Here is a 14,029-nt window from a genome sequence, read left to right on the forward strand (position 1 = left end):
CGTAGAAGTATGGTCAAGGCTTTGTAAATTATATTGAATATTATTGGCTTTCTCTGGCTCGGTTTCCACTTGAATTTCTGTGTCTTTGATAAACTCGAATAGTATCTTAGACATTAGCAAAAGTGGTATAATCCGCACTCTGCACCTCTCATAGCCCTCACGTCTTGTACTACTAGCTTTGTTGTTTGCTTTGTGATGACATAGTCTATAATGGACTTCAGGTTTGCGCTTGGTATTTGTGGATGTCCTTATACTTGAACCATCCATTCAGAATTCTCAAGTCATTTTGCATGCAGAATTCTATCAATCTTTCACCATTATTATTTATGGTTCCTTCACCATATTGTCCAACTATATTGTCATTAGCTTTCCTTCCTGTTCTGGCATTTAGGTCTCCTAGTAAAATGACTTGTTTCAGATTCCCTATATTTTCAAGAGCTCTTGTCAGTTGAGTGTAGAATGAGTCTTTCTTCGCTACATCAGCGTTGTCGTTTGGTGAATAGACCTCAATAAATACCACAGAATGGCCCTTTATTTTCATCTGTACTTGCAGAATTCTATCACTGACATATTCCCAGCTGGTTAGGTTTTACTTAAATTGTTTCTTTATGGCAATAGCAACTCCACTTTGGGCTCGTTGTTCCTTTGGTGCGCCACTATAAATGTATATGTAAACATTTGTCTCTTCTGTACCATGCCCTTTCGCTTTGGTTTCTGCTAGGCCCACTATGTCGACGTCAAGGCTCTTTATTTATTTAAAGACTTTACTTTTCTTTGTAGAAATTCCTTGCATATTCCATGTTGCAATCCTCGTTGTCCTTTTTCGTGGCTGTTGTCGTGTGTATACCAGATTTTTTAAAAACTGACATAGGCGTCCCTGACGTACCCTTTTGTGGCACCCCTCTTCATTTCAGCCGTAGGAATGCTAGGGGTGTAAGGTGGACATGTCATTTTAATTTTTGTAAGTTATCGATGTGGACGTTAGAAAGAGAGCAAATTATGTTTCTGTTAAACAATCTTTGTTCTTGTTGTGTTACAGTCTCAGCCTGTGCGTAGTCTGATACATTCTTAGTCGAAGTGTGATGGGTGATGGACATACTCACTAGTGCTGTGTTGACTTTTCATTGTATCAGCTGGATGAAGAAAAATTTATTGTAAAGGACAGCAGGGATAAATATGATGTATATATTGAATGGCGCAAAGAATATAAAATTCGAGTAATTCTTTTTAAGAGAAGAGGTTTGTGATAAACTTTACATAAATAAAAAACGATGTCGTAACGATACTGTCCATCAGTCTAGGTGTTTAAGGAATTCCGAAAGTGAAGAAGAAATTCATGTTTCGCGAGACGTGACGTGGATCGACAATATACTTTGAATTAAAAAAAGTGAGATAAATGAGGTGAAGGAAGTGTATGGAATATGAATGATTTCCTTTTACTTTTCAGCTTTATTCTTTTTCCCATGGCATAAGATAATATTCCTTTATACAAATTTTTTGTACTAATACGTGTGACTTGCAGACTGTATTTTTGTATTTACATATGATGTAGCAAAGTAAGATGCATTCCTTTAGCTTAAGGAATTTTCAGCTTGAATTTCCCTCTTACACTTACGTCATTTATTGAGTTTCTTTATAATGCATATTCTCTAGATGAGTTGTTACTTTAGGATGCAGCGTCATTAGTATAACAATTATGTTGAATGTAATTCTGTAGTGACCTCCGTAAGTCGTGAAAGATGTGTAAGTAGTCATGAAAAATGTGTAAGAAGGAAGCAAAGAGAAATGTAAGAAAGGACGTCGTACAACATATACATGGGCAAAGAAAAGGTTATAAAGATGAATTTGAGATTAAATGATTAGGTAGGGTAAATATCAGATGAAGTATGATTAGGTAGAACATAGATAACAAATGATTATGGAGCTAAATAGTATGAACTTGTAGGAATGTATGAAATATGTAACAGAAAGAAGCAAAGAGCCAACGTAAACAGTTATATTTGTTGGAAATATGATGAAATTATGGGTAAAATAATTGAAAGGTGCACAAACAAGGGATGAAATACAACTTGAGCGTGATAATTACTGACCATATTAAGTATAATAATAGACTGACGTTTGACTGACTACATAAAGTATACTTTGGTTACTCCATAGTCAATGTTTCTCCTAATTATATATTTGGGTTCTCCTGGTCTGCCTGTGTCCACTATCCCCATGCGTTTATTTGTTGTGTGTGATCGCTGTCCTTATGTGTCTCCTTCTACCTTTCTCACTGTACTTTCGCGTCTTTTACCAACGAACATGCATGTATATTTATTTGAATAGATTTAAAATTTTCTGTAGTTTATTCCGTACACATACAGTAACTGTATCTTTTTATACCTATCACTGTTCACTATTTCACATGATTTACTTGTCTGATGCTTCTGTAATCCATTATTGTAAAACCATGATGCCATTTTTTCTTGCTTTATTTATAGACATAGAAATCTGTTATTACCATAACACTAAATGTGCAGTGCATACGAAAAACTAGGTAAAATCTTATTAATCCTGTCTTAATACAGGTAATTGTATATTGTAAATGTAACAAATTGTAACTGATTGACCATTTACCACAAACGATTGAGACTTGCTATGGCAGAAGAAGAAATATTTCTGCTGATTATATACTGAAATACTCTCTTCCAAATGTTGGCAGACTTCACCTTCACAAGTTGCAGCTGACTTTTATAAAGAACTCCTCGATACTACAAGATGGCTTTGGTGTTGTTACTGGATCTACAGATCTGCTTCAGGGAGGTACTATTATGTATTTTATTGTTTGCGCTTATGTGGGGTTGTCAGCTGAGAACCGTGCTTAGTCTCGCTGAGCCTGCCTCCACGTAACTTCCCACAACAGTGACACTGCAACGAGCTAGAGAACGTTTGATCGTTTGCGACAAGCTACCTGCTTTCATTGTGCAAATTACTACTGCCATATGTAGCTGTGCTGCAGAAATGCAGGCGTCGTGTGATGTAGACACTCTCTAACCTACTTCCTGTGAGCTACAAAAACAGTGTAGATCACCAATACTACTTACTACAACGCAAAATGTGAGAAGTAAACTTTCAAAATAGCCCTGTTCAGAAAGTTCTCATAAACATCACTAAACATGATAACCTACCTGTGGTAAATTCTACTAATTACTTCGTCCACATGTTCTTGAATTTTGTAAATGTGTCTTGCTTATAGTTCTTTAATTCATATTCTTGTAAAGCTATTTTACTTTTCGTATTTGTAACATGTAGAATTTTGTCTTCATCCTATTCCTGTCTGAAATAACCTTCGTACAAAATTCTACTAGGCAAAGGTGGAGGATATGTAAGATGGGCATGTCATCTTGATTTTTGTAAGTTACCGATGTGCACATCAGAGAGAGAGACAGACAGACAGATATATTACTGTTTTATTAAGTTTCGGGTGTGCAGCCGCACGAAATCTCCTTCTTCTTCTAATATTTCGGCTGTATAACGTTCAACCATCTTCAGAGTGAGCCGCAAGATTGACGCTCCAGTGCTCGCTTCGTCCCTTTATACTGTTGTACTGCGCGACTGCGCATGCGGCCACAGATGCAAATGCGCCAGAGACGTGGGTCGGCGGCAGAGACGTGCATAATGCGCGAGTTGTGTCTATGACTCCGCAGTTGATCTGTGTTGGCATGTCGATATATCATTGTGAGCTGCACTGTAACGACGTCTTTGCAAGTTTATCACAGCAAGTGCCGGATTCCATGATTTGTCAAGATTGAAACCACTATCTCTATTAATTAAATTCGTCGTCAAGCGAATTTCAATTGCCTCCTTTACTACCGAGTCCCAAAAGGATGATGTAGTTGCCAAAATTTCGACGTTGTCATACAACATACTGTGACCATTATCAATGCAATGCTCTGCCACTGCCGACTTGTTAGGTTGTAAAAGTCGTGTGTACCTCCGGTGTTCTGTACATCTTTCTTGGACAGTACGAGTTGTTTGTCCGATGTAAGAAAGGCCACATTCACATGAAATTTTGTAAACTCCAGTTTTTATGAGCAGCAAATCATCTTTGACAGAGCCCACGAGTGCAGCTGTCTTGGGTGGAGGACGAAAAATCACTTTTACTTCGTGTTTCCCGAGAACGCGTCCTATTTTTGATGAGAGGCTACCCACATATGGCAGGAAGGCCATAGATTTAAAGGTTTCTTCATCTTCTTCTGCTTTCTTTGTGGCCTCTTTCGGTTTCATTTTCAGTGCCCTCTGTATCTGTTGTGGAGAGTACCCATTGTCTTCAAACACTCTTTGTAAATGGGAAAGTTCATCTTGCAGACTGCTTTCGTCAGTAATAATATGCGCTCTGTGAGTCAAAGTTCGGAGAACACTCATTGTCTGCGCAGGATGGTGGCAGCTATTTGCACGTAAATACAGATCGGTGTGCGTCGGCTTCCTATACACTTCATGTCCCAAAGTGCCATCCTCTCTGTGTCGAACCAGGCAACTACATCATCCTTTTGGGACTCGATAGTAAAGGAGGCAATTGAAATTCGCTTGACGACGAATTTAATTAACAGAGATAAATCATGGAATCCGGCACTTGCTGTGATAAACTCGCAAAGATCTCGTCACAGTGCAGCTCACAATGATATATCGATATGCCAACACAGATCAACTGCGGAGTCATAGATACAACTCGCGCATTATGCACGTCTCTGCAGCCGACCAACGTCTCTGGCGCATTTCCATCTGTGGCCGCATGCGCAGTCGCGCGGTACAACAGTATAAAGCGACGAAGCGAGCACTGGAGCGCAGTGTTGCCAATTTAGCGACTTTGTCGCTAGAAATGGCAACTCTTGCCTTCGTCTTAGCGACAAAAAAAAACTTTTTAGCGACAAAAATTATTTAGCGACTTATCTGGCGACTTTATGAGTACTGACGACTTTTGAAGTACAAATCATAACTATTTTGGACCAGTATTTTCATTAACAAAACTTAGATTTTAACTATAGAATGGGTACTACGCTGACTTTGTTCTAGATTTACTAAGTTAAATTAAGTTCTTAGCAGATCATGTAGCATTGTTCAGCATTTAGTAAACCTGAATGTGGGAATTGCCTACAGAGTAAGAAAACCTTGACTATAGAACAATTCATTATTCATTACTCGCTAGCCCGTTATCGTCGATAGCGTATCGATCTATAATTCTTCAACTTTTGAACTCCCTTTATTTTTCGAATTGACAAAAAACATACGTAATATTAAGTATAATAAAATACATTTCTGTCCAGCAACCTCTATTTTTTCGAAATGTTAACTCGCAGTCAAATTATTACCACATGCACAGTGGTAACGCAAGATCAATTCGGTGGATGTATCTCAGACATTATTACGTTTTAAACAATGAACAATAGGACTGATATAGAGTTACCAAGTGAGTAGATTGTTTCATGACCTCTAGTCCGCCTGAGTTTTAATGTATTTTCAGTGATTATAAATTGGTGTAACTTATGTTGTGGTGGCTTACATAATGGATTTACCGCAGAAGAAGAAGCAGTACGCTCAAAAATGTCGGGATGCGTGGAAAGCAGAACCTGAATTCAATGGGTGGCTGAAACCAGTCGTTTGAAACTTATCTAAGGCAAGATGCCAAGTATGTGCAACAGAGTTTTATGCTAAATTGTGTGATATTAGAAAGCATCCGAAAACTGTTAAGCATAAACAAAAAATTGATTTAAAAAACACAAACCACCTTACCTGTGAAAATTGTTCCGAAAAGTACAGTTAGAATAGCAAGCAGAGCGAAAGGCACCCTTTCTTTATTTATTGCTGAACATTGTTCTATTTTAGCTGTAGATCATTTAGGAATACTGTGCAAGAAGGTGTTTTCCGGTGATGAGGGCGCTAAAAACATGCAATTACATCGTTCGAAGTGCCATAACATTATAACTGAAGTTTTGGGTCCATATTTTACACAATCATTGGTTGAAGATATAGGTCATCAAAAATACAGTGTACTAATAGATGAATCTACAGAGGTATCAATATCTAAAATGCTAGGTATCGTTATACGGTACAACAGTGTGAACAACCAAACCATTAGATCAGCATTTCTCAAACTCGTTGTAGTAGAAACTGCAGATGGAATAAATCTGGCTGCTGCTCTTGTGAATTCTTTGAAAGATCTCAAACTTCCAATCGCTAATATGGTAGGAATTGGCACAGATAATGCTTCTGCAATGATTGGAATAAACAATGGGCTTTTTGAACAACTCAAGAGAGAATATGGTTTGAAGCATTTGGTATTGATCCGTTGCATTTGTCACTCTCTTCAGCTTGCAGTTTTGCACGCTTCAGTGAATACCATACCTAGAAACATAGAGTTTCTTGTACGGGAAACCGACAACTGGTTCTCCATTTCAGCCAAAAGACAAGAGGAATATAAAAAGGTTTATGAGACAGTAAATTGTGGAAAATAGCCACTAAAAATTTTGAAGGTCTATGCAACACGTTGGCTTTCAATTGAAACAGCAATAGGAAGAATTCTGGAACAGTGGGAAGAACTAAAGCTACATTTTTCACTTGCCATGGTTCAAGACAATTGTTGCACTGCCGATCTTTTGTACAAGATGTATTGTGACGACTCAAATCATCTTTACATGTTTTACCTTAAACATGCTTTAAAAGACGTACAAATAGCAATAAAAGCTTTTGAAGGAAAAGACAATGACCCCACTAAATTACTAGATGCACTTGTATTTCTCATGCAGTCACTCGGCCAAAACATAGTTTTTCCAATTGTTGATTTGTTGACAACACCAGTTCCAAGCGAATGTATGTACGCAAATCCGAACCTTGGCTTTATGTTTGAACAGAAATTGTCTGAGTCAAGTTTGTCTGAAGAAAATAAAGTTTATTTGAAGAAGAGATGCATTCAGTTTAGTCTGAAACTCATAAAAGAAATTCAACAAAGACTGCCAAGTAACGTTACGATCCTGAAAAAAATGTCAATGCTGAATGTTGAAGAAACTCTAAAAGTGAATAAAAATAGTGCTGTAGCAGATGTAGCCAAAGAATTGGGTTTTAGTGGCGATTTCATAGACAGTATGCTGAAAGAATGGCATAATATCAACTTCATTGGGTGGAACAACACTACTTACACTGTTCGATTTTGGAGTGAGGTTTTGCAGTATAAAAATGCCGCAGGGGAGAATCCTTTTTCTTTGGTTTCACAGCTAGCAATGACTGTTCTATGCCTACCGCATTCAAATGCAGAACTGGAAAAAATATTCAGTTCTATGAGCACTATAAAAACTAAACAACGTAAGAGATTATCGTTAAAGACAATTAATGCTTTGATCATATTGAGAGACCAGTTGAAGAGACAAAATAGAGATTGTGCATCTTTTGACATACCGTCAGACGTATTGGAGCTTATTGGAACGAACAAAAGTTACTCTTTTGCGACAAAACCAGTCGAATTGCAACATCATCTTTTGAGTGACGTTCAGCCCTCTGCATCAACTACAGTTCTGTCAGAACATGAAACAGAAGAGTTATTCGATCTTCTGAGTGACGACGATGAATAGCTCACATACCGGTATGTATATATTTTGTAACCTAATTTGAGTTCTTGCTTTCTTTCGTTACAAATATAGTTGTATATTTCTAGTATATTTGACTACTGTGATTGAAACAACTATTTATGTGTTGCGTCAATTATGATAACATGTTTAATTAAACGTTAGCGTATTTTATATGTATGTTGCTGCAAGCGATGCGTCATGGCTGAACGTTATACAGCCGAAATATTAGAAGAAGAAGGAGATTTCTTGCGGCTGCACACTCGCAACTTAATGGAACATTCTTTGCGCCGCCAAAACCTGAAGATTCACATCACATATATTACTGTTAAACAGTATTTGGTCTTGTTGTGGCAGCCTTTGCCTCTGCACAGTCTGATACATTCTTAGCTCAATTGTGGTAGGTGAGGGACGTATTCAGAGTGCTGTGTTGACTTGTGATTGTATCTGTTACATGAAGGACAGCAAGGATGTATATGGTGTATATATTGAAAGCCGAAAATAATATAAATTTTGGATGATGTTATCTCTTAAGAGAAGAAGTTTGAAGCAAGACTACAGCACTGCGCAGCTCGTTTGTCGGAATGATTACTGTCAGCTGGTCAACTTTGTTCACTCGCTCAGAGCTGAGAGAAAGACCGCCCCGCTGCCCTGAATCATCCATTAACATGTTAACTGATTAAGCTGTTCGGTTTTTAAAGAAATTCTCTGTTAACATTGTACCATTTTTAAATCATTGTTGACTTTGTTGGGCATAGTATAGTTCAGACAGATGTTATGTGTGAAGCTCATGTGAAGTTTTACTCCATCTTTTTGAACACCTACTTCATTCTAAGCTTGTTGTCTTGGAATATCATTTCATAGGAATAGTTACTCTTCCCATCCCACTGTTTAAAGAAGGTTTTTCATTATGCATTACCACATTGCTCCCTGTGGTTTGCAACACTTTGAATAATGTTCCGAAATACAGAAATCTTGCTTAGCCGCTGCCTGCTTGCCATTTGCTATTGTGTTTTCGAGAAATCTGCACCAGCGTCGTCAACGGTAATGTTGTAAATGGAAATTTTGATTAGGGCCAGATAACTGTTCTACTACAACTACCGATTTAATACAAAGGTAAGTTGTATTTAGACCAGTTATAGGTCAATTCAACTTAGGTTCTGTTTAGTCAAAGGTTAGTATTAGAGTATAAATTGAATAACAGCTTGTGGGTATATAGTTTTGCTAATATGTAGAGTTTTTATAGAATGAAAGGTAAATTTGGCCTAAATTTCACACAGAAATACCGGGTGATAAAAAGTCAGTATAAATTTAAAAACTTAATAAACCACGGAATAATGTAGATAGAGAGGTAAAAATTTACACACATGCTTGGAGTGACATGGGGTTTTATTAGAACCAAAAAAAGAACAAAGTTCACAAAATGTCCGACAGATGGCGCTGGAAAGCAAAACGTCAGTGACTGCGCATGACAATCGTGTATAAAAGGAGCTGTAATGAGAGAGAGAATCAGATGCGCCATCAAACGCAGCATGTTGACGCTACCTGAATACGCCCTTTTAGTGAAGCTGTATTATCAGAATGGGGAATGTGTTAGCTCAGCGTTACGATCCTATCGGGATAGGAAGGGGATTCGAACGGGTAAATGCTCGTTGACAAATGCAGCTGTGGCGAGGATGATTTCGAAGTTCGAAGCCAGGGGTTGTTTAGACGATAGACCCCGTAGTGGCCGACCGAGCTCAAGGCGTAATGCTGCTGAGACAGTTCAGGAAGAAATGGAGACTGTAGCGGGTTCGTCTATGCGCGGGGACGTCAGCGCTCGTACAGTCGCATGTCGCACCGGCATTCCATACACTACTGTTTGGTTGGCACTTAGGCGTACCCTCCGATGCTATCCGTACAAAATCCATCTGCATCATGAACTGTTACCTGGCGATTTAGTGAAGCGGAGGGCATTTGGGGTGTGGGCGTTTCAAAAGATGGCGGAAGATGACGATTGGTTGAGTAACGTGTTGTGGACCGACGGAGCTCATTTCACGCTCCGAGGGTCTGTCAACGCCCACAACTGCAGAATTTGGGATACCGAAAATCCTAGAACTGTCGTGGAAACTCCATTGTATGACGAGAAAGTCACGGTATGAGTTGGATTTACCACATCTACCGTTATCGGACCTTTTTTCTTCGAGGAAATGCGTGATTCTGGTTTTGGAACTGCTACCGCGACCGGTGAGAGGTACGCCGATATGTTACAGAATCGCATCATCCCCAGCCTGGTTGATAAACACCTGCTGGAATGTACGATGTTTATGCAGGATGGCGCTCCACCCCATATTGCTAGACGCGTGAAAGATCTCTTGCGCGCGTCGTTTGGTGATGATCATGTGCTCATCCACCACTTTCGTCAAGCTTGGCCTCCTAGGTTCCCAGACCTCAGTCCGTGCGATTATTGGAGTTGGGGTTACCTGAAGTCACAAGTGTATCGTGATCGACTGACACCTCTAGGGATGCTGAAAGACAACATCCGACGCCAATGCCCCACCATAACTCCGGACATGCTTTACAGTGCTGTTCACAACATTATTCTTGACTACAGCTATTGTTGAGGAATGATGGTGGACATATTGAGCATTTCCTGTAAAGAACATCATCTTTGCTTTGTCTTACTATGTTATGCTAATTACTGCTATTCTGATCAGATGAAACGCCATCTGTCGGACATTTTTTCAACTTTTGTATTTTTTTGGTTCTAATAAAACCCCATGTCATCCCAAGCATGTGTGTCAATTTGTACCTCTCTAGTGGCGGTAACGGTATGTCAGCCCCACAATATTTTTAATGTAAATAACTGCACGAATAATGAGTTATGTGTATATACAATTTTGTTGAAACTACCTCATAACTCCCGAGTAATGGTTCTATGTCACCGCCATTTTACCCCCATCTGCACCCGTACTGGCAGTAGATTACCCCACAGTCCTTCATTCCAGACAGTGACATACACTGATGAGCCAGAACATTATATGCCAGCCGGAGTGGCCGTGCAGTTCTAGGCGCTGCAGTCTGCAGCCGAGCGACCGCTGCGGTCGCAGGTTCGAATCCTGCCTCTGGCATGAATGTGTGTGATGTCCTTAGGTTAGTTAGGTTTAATTAGTTCTAAGTTCTAGGCGACTGATGACCTCCGAAGTTAAGTCGCATAGTGCTCAGAGCCATTTGAACCATTTGAACCAAAACATTATGACTACCTGCTTAATAGCTTTTTTGTCCGTCTTTGGAACCAAATACAACACTGATTCTGTGTATCAAGGAAACGATAGTTATTTGGTAGGTTTGTGGAGGTATGTACCATTAGATGTCTACACATACGTCATATAATTCGCGCTAATAACGAGCCACTGATTTTCGTACGCACTGACGAGGCCGATAGCGAACCAGAGGTCTTCCATAGAATTTACGCCCAGCGAATTTTGTCGCCGAGACATCAACTGAGTTCATTATACTGTTCCTCAAACCATTGTAGGCTGGTTCTGACTCCGAGACAGGAACAGTTATACTGCTGGAAAATGACATCGCCGTCGGAGAAGACATCAAGCATGAAGGGATGCAGGTGGTTCCCAGCTGTCGCCGTGTCTTTACTACCCCAGGTCCCACGCAAGCGCTGGAGATTGTCTCTCATCTGTAACACTGCTCCCACCTACCTGCGTCCGTGGCGTGCTGCACGTTTCGAGCCGCCGTTCATCTCGACGACTGCATTTGTGGAAACGACCATCGACCTAGTGTAACAAAAATGTGATTGAGCCGAAGAGCCAAATCGATTGCAGAATCCCGATGGTCCTGTGCCCATTGCAGTCGTAACTGACGATTTCGTTGGGTCAACATTCGAACACTAAGGGTTGTCTGCTGCCGAGCTCCGTGTTCAACAAATGAAAGGTATGCTCCGAAACACTTGTGCGTGCACCAGCATTGTTCTCTTTCAGCCGGCCGAAGTGGCCGTGCGGTTAAAGGCGCTGCAGTCTGGAACCGCAAGATCGCTACGGTCGCAGGTTCGAATCCTGCCTCGGGCATGGATGTTTGTGATGTCCTTAGGTTAGTTAGGTTTAACTAGTTCTAAGTTCTAGGGGACTGATGACCTCAGCAGTTGAGTCCCATAGTGCTCAGAGCCATTTGAACCATTTGTTCTCTTTCGGTGAAGATGCCACGGAGCAGCCAAGCCTACGAACCCACGTTCTGTGAAGAGTCGTGGACGTCCAACCATTTAGCGCCTAGTGGTAGTTTCACTGTGCTGCTACCTCTTTCAGTAGATGCTCACGACGGAAGCAAGTGAACAGATGACCATCTTCCCCGTTCTGGAGATACTCGTTCACAGGCTCTGCGTAATAATAACCTGCCCTTTGTCAAAGTTGCTTACCTCAGTGGATGTCCCCATTGCAGCCCATACCTTCACTAGAGTGATCCTCCGTCCGTGTTTGCTCCATCTGTACCCTTTTGTTACCACGTCATGTGCCAGCAGAGCCATCACGCGGCATCCAACGTCGCGGTGGGCAACAGTCACAGTATTTTGGCTTATCAGTGTATGTACCAAGTTTGGTTGATATCGATCTTGAGGTTCTGCTGGAGATGAGGAATGCACATATACACAATGCATTTTATAAACCTTTGGGTTAGACCTTAATGGTGCATACCTGCGTAAAGTAATATTTCCCCTATGACGTGTTTCGACTTATATGCTATTACTCACCATTGTTGTTACTCATACATTAATGTGTGGAAACACAGCAAATGAGTATAACATTAAAACTTCACTTTTTAATGTAAACAACCAACGTAATACATAAGTCACGTAACAGTTCTGGTTTGATGATGACCACACCCGCATTACACCATTTCTCTACACTTTTATTTTTATTTGTTTATTTTAGTAGATGTTAAACAACGTTAGGGAATATGAGAGATTGCCTGACGATTGGAAAATGTCCGTAATCTGCTGTATAACAAAAAAGAACAATCACCTGGTATGTGATAATTGTAGAGGTAAATCATTTCTTAATGTAAGCAACAAAATTCTGTCTCAGTGTTTACGGACGAGAATGGCCCCAAACGCAGGAGGAATTATGGGGGATTATCAGTATGGTTTCAGAAGGAACATAGCAAGTATAAATCTGCTTTTTTTACGTTCAGACGAGTAAACGAGAAAAGAGAAACACAGCGTTGGTATTCACATGGCTCTTATGACTTCAATAAAGTTTATGTCAGCCTACACAGGGGCATTAAAACCAATGTCTTGAAAGACTTTAAGTTTCTACAAAAGTTAATACGTCTAATGCGTATGTGTTTAAAGGAAACCTATTGTAGAACGGAGCTCGCTCCAGAAATGTCACATCACTCTGAAATTAGAACTAGTCTTAGACAGGGAGACGCCTTAACTCCAATATTAATTTCAGAAAAGATAGATCAAGAATACCAAAAATTAAACCAAACTAGAATAAAACTGGATAATAGCAATAAATTGGCTTGCTTATATGGACGATGGTGTTCTAGTAAGTGGTAGGGAATGGGACTTGCAGCTCATGGCAAGTTTTTACAGACATATTGCAAGGAAAGTGGGTTTACAAACTTCTCTTTCATAAAAGAAAACTGAGTACATGTTTGTGAGCAAAACACGTAGTGATAGTACACCACTCACAATTGACGAAGTAACTTTTAAAAGAATAAACAAATTCAAACATTTGGGAAGCACTTAAAGCAAGCAGAATCGAATATAAACTGAGATTATGGCGAGGATCACAGCGACAAACAGAGTATATTTTGTATTATGGAACATGTTGTACAGTAGAGCAGTTCCGAGAAGTTTAAGAATAAAACTGTAGGGTAAGGTGGGGCTTTCTGAATATGGGGCTATATGGATAGAAATAAGACGCCATTGTGTTACAGAATCTTTGCTAGACAAGTCGTGCACAAACTGCAAGAAGCCTTTTCCAAATATATTTAACCCAGGCAGCAACCATCCAGAAGGAAGCAGAGGAAGTAAGACAGTACTGCTTGCAAAAATTTGCCGCGCAACAATAAGTCAGTTTGAAATAAGATCTACTATAGGAATACATGAATGCTAGTTATAGGTCTTTCCGCTGCCATTTGTATAGAACAACTTATGACATCTGTTGCAAATTTGAGCAAGCGCATATATTTTGAAAATAATAAGGCTATGGGGCTATGTGGATCAGTCTTTGTGGGGCTTTCTGAATCAGAATATAACATGTATTATTTCTTCTTTATTGAAGTACTCACGCAGCCTAATTGTTGTATAATTTACAACGATAATTCAATCGTGTTCTAATTTAGGCTACAGTAATTAGCAAGAGATACTAATTTAGTAATTATAAAAAGGATTTTTCATTTCCCCTTTTTTCAGAGAGTAAGAACATATAAACGAAGCC

This window comes from Schistocerca americana, chromosome 6 (genome assembly GCF_021461395.2).
Source record: "Schistocerca americana isolate TAMUIC-IGC-003095 chromosome 6, iqSchAmer2.1, whole genome shotgun sequence".
NCBI classification, from domain to species: Eukaryota; Metazoa; Arthropoda; class Insecta; order Orthoptera; family Acrididae; genus Schistocerca; species Schistocerca americana.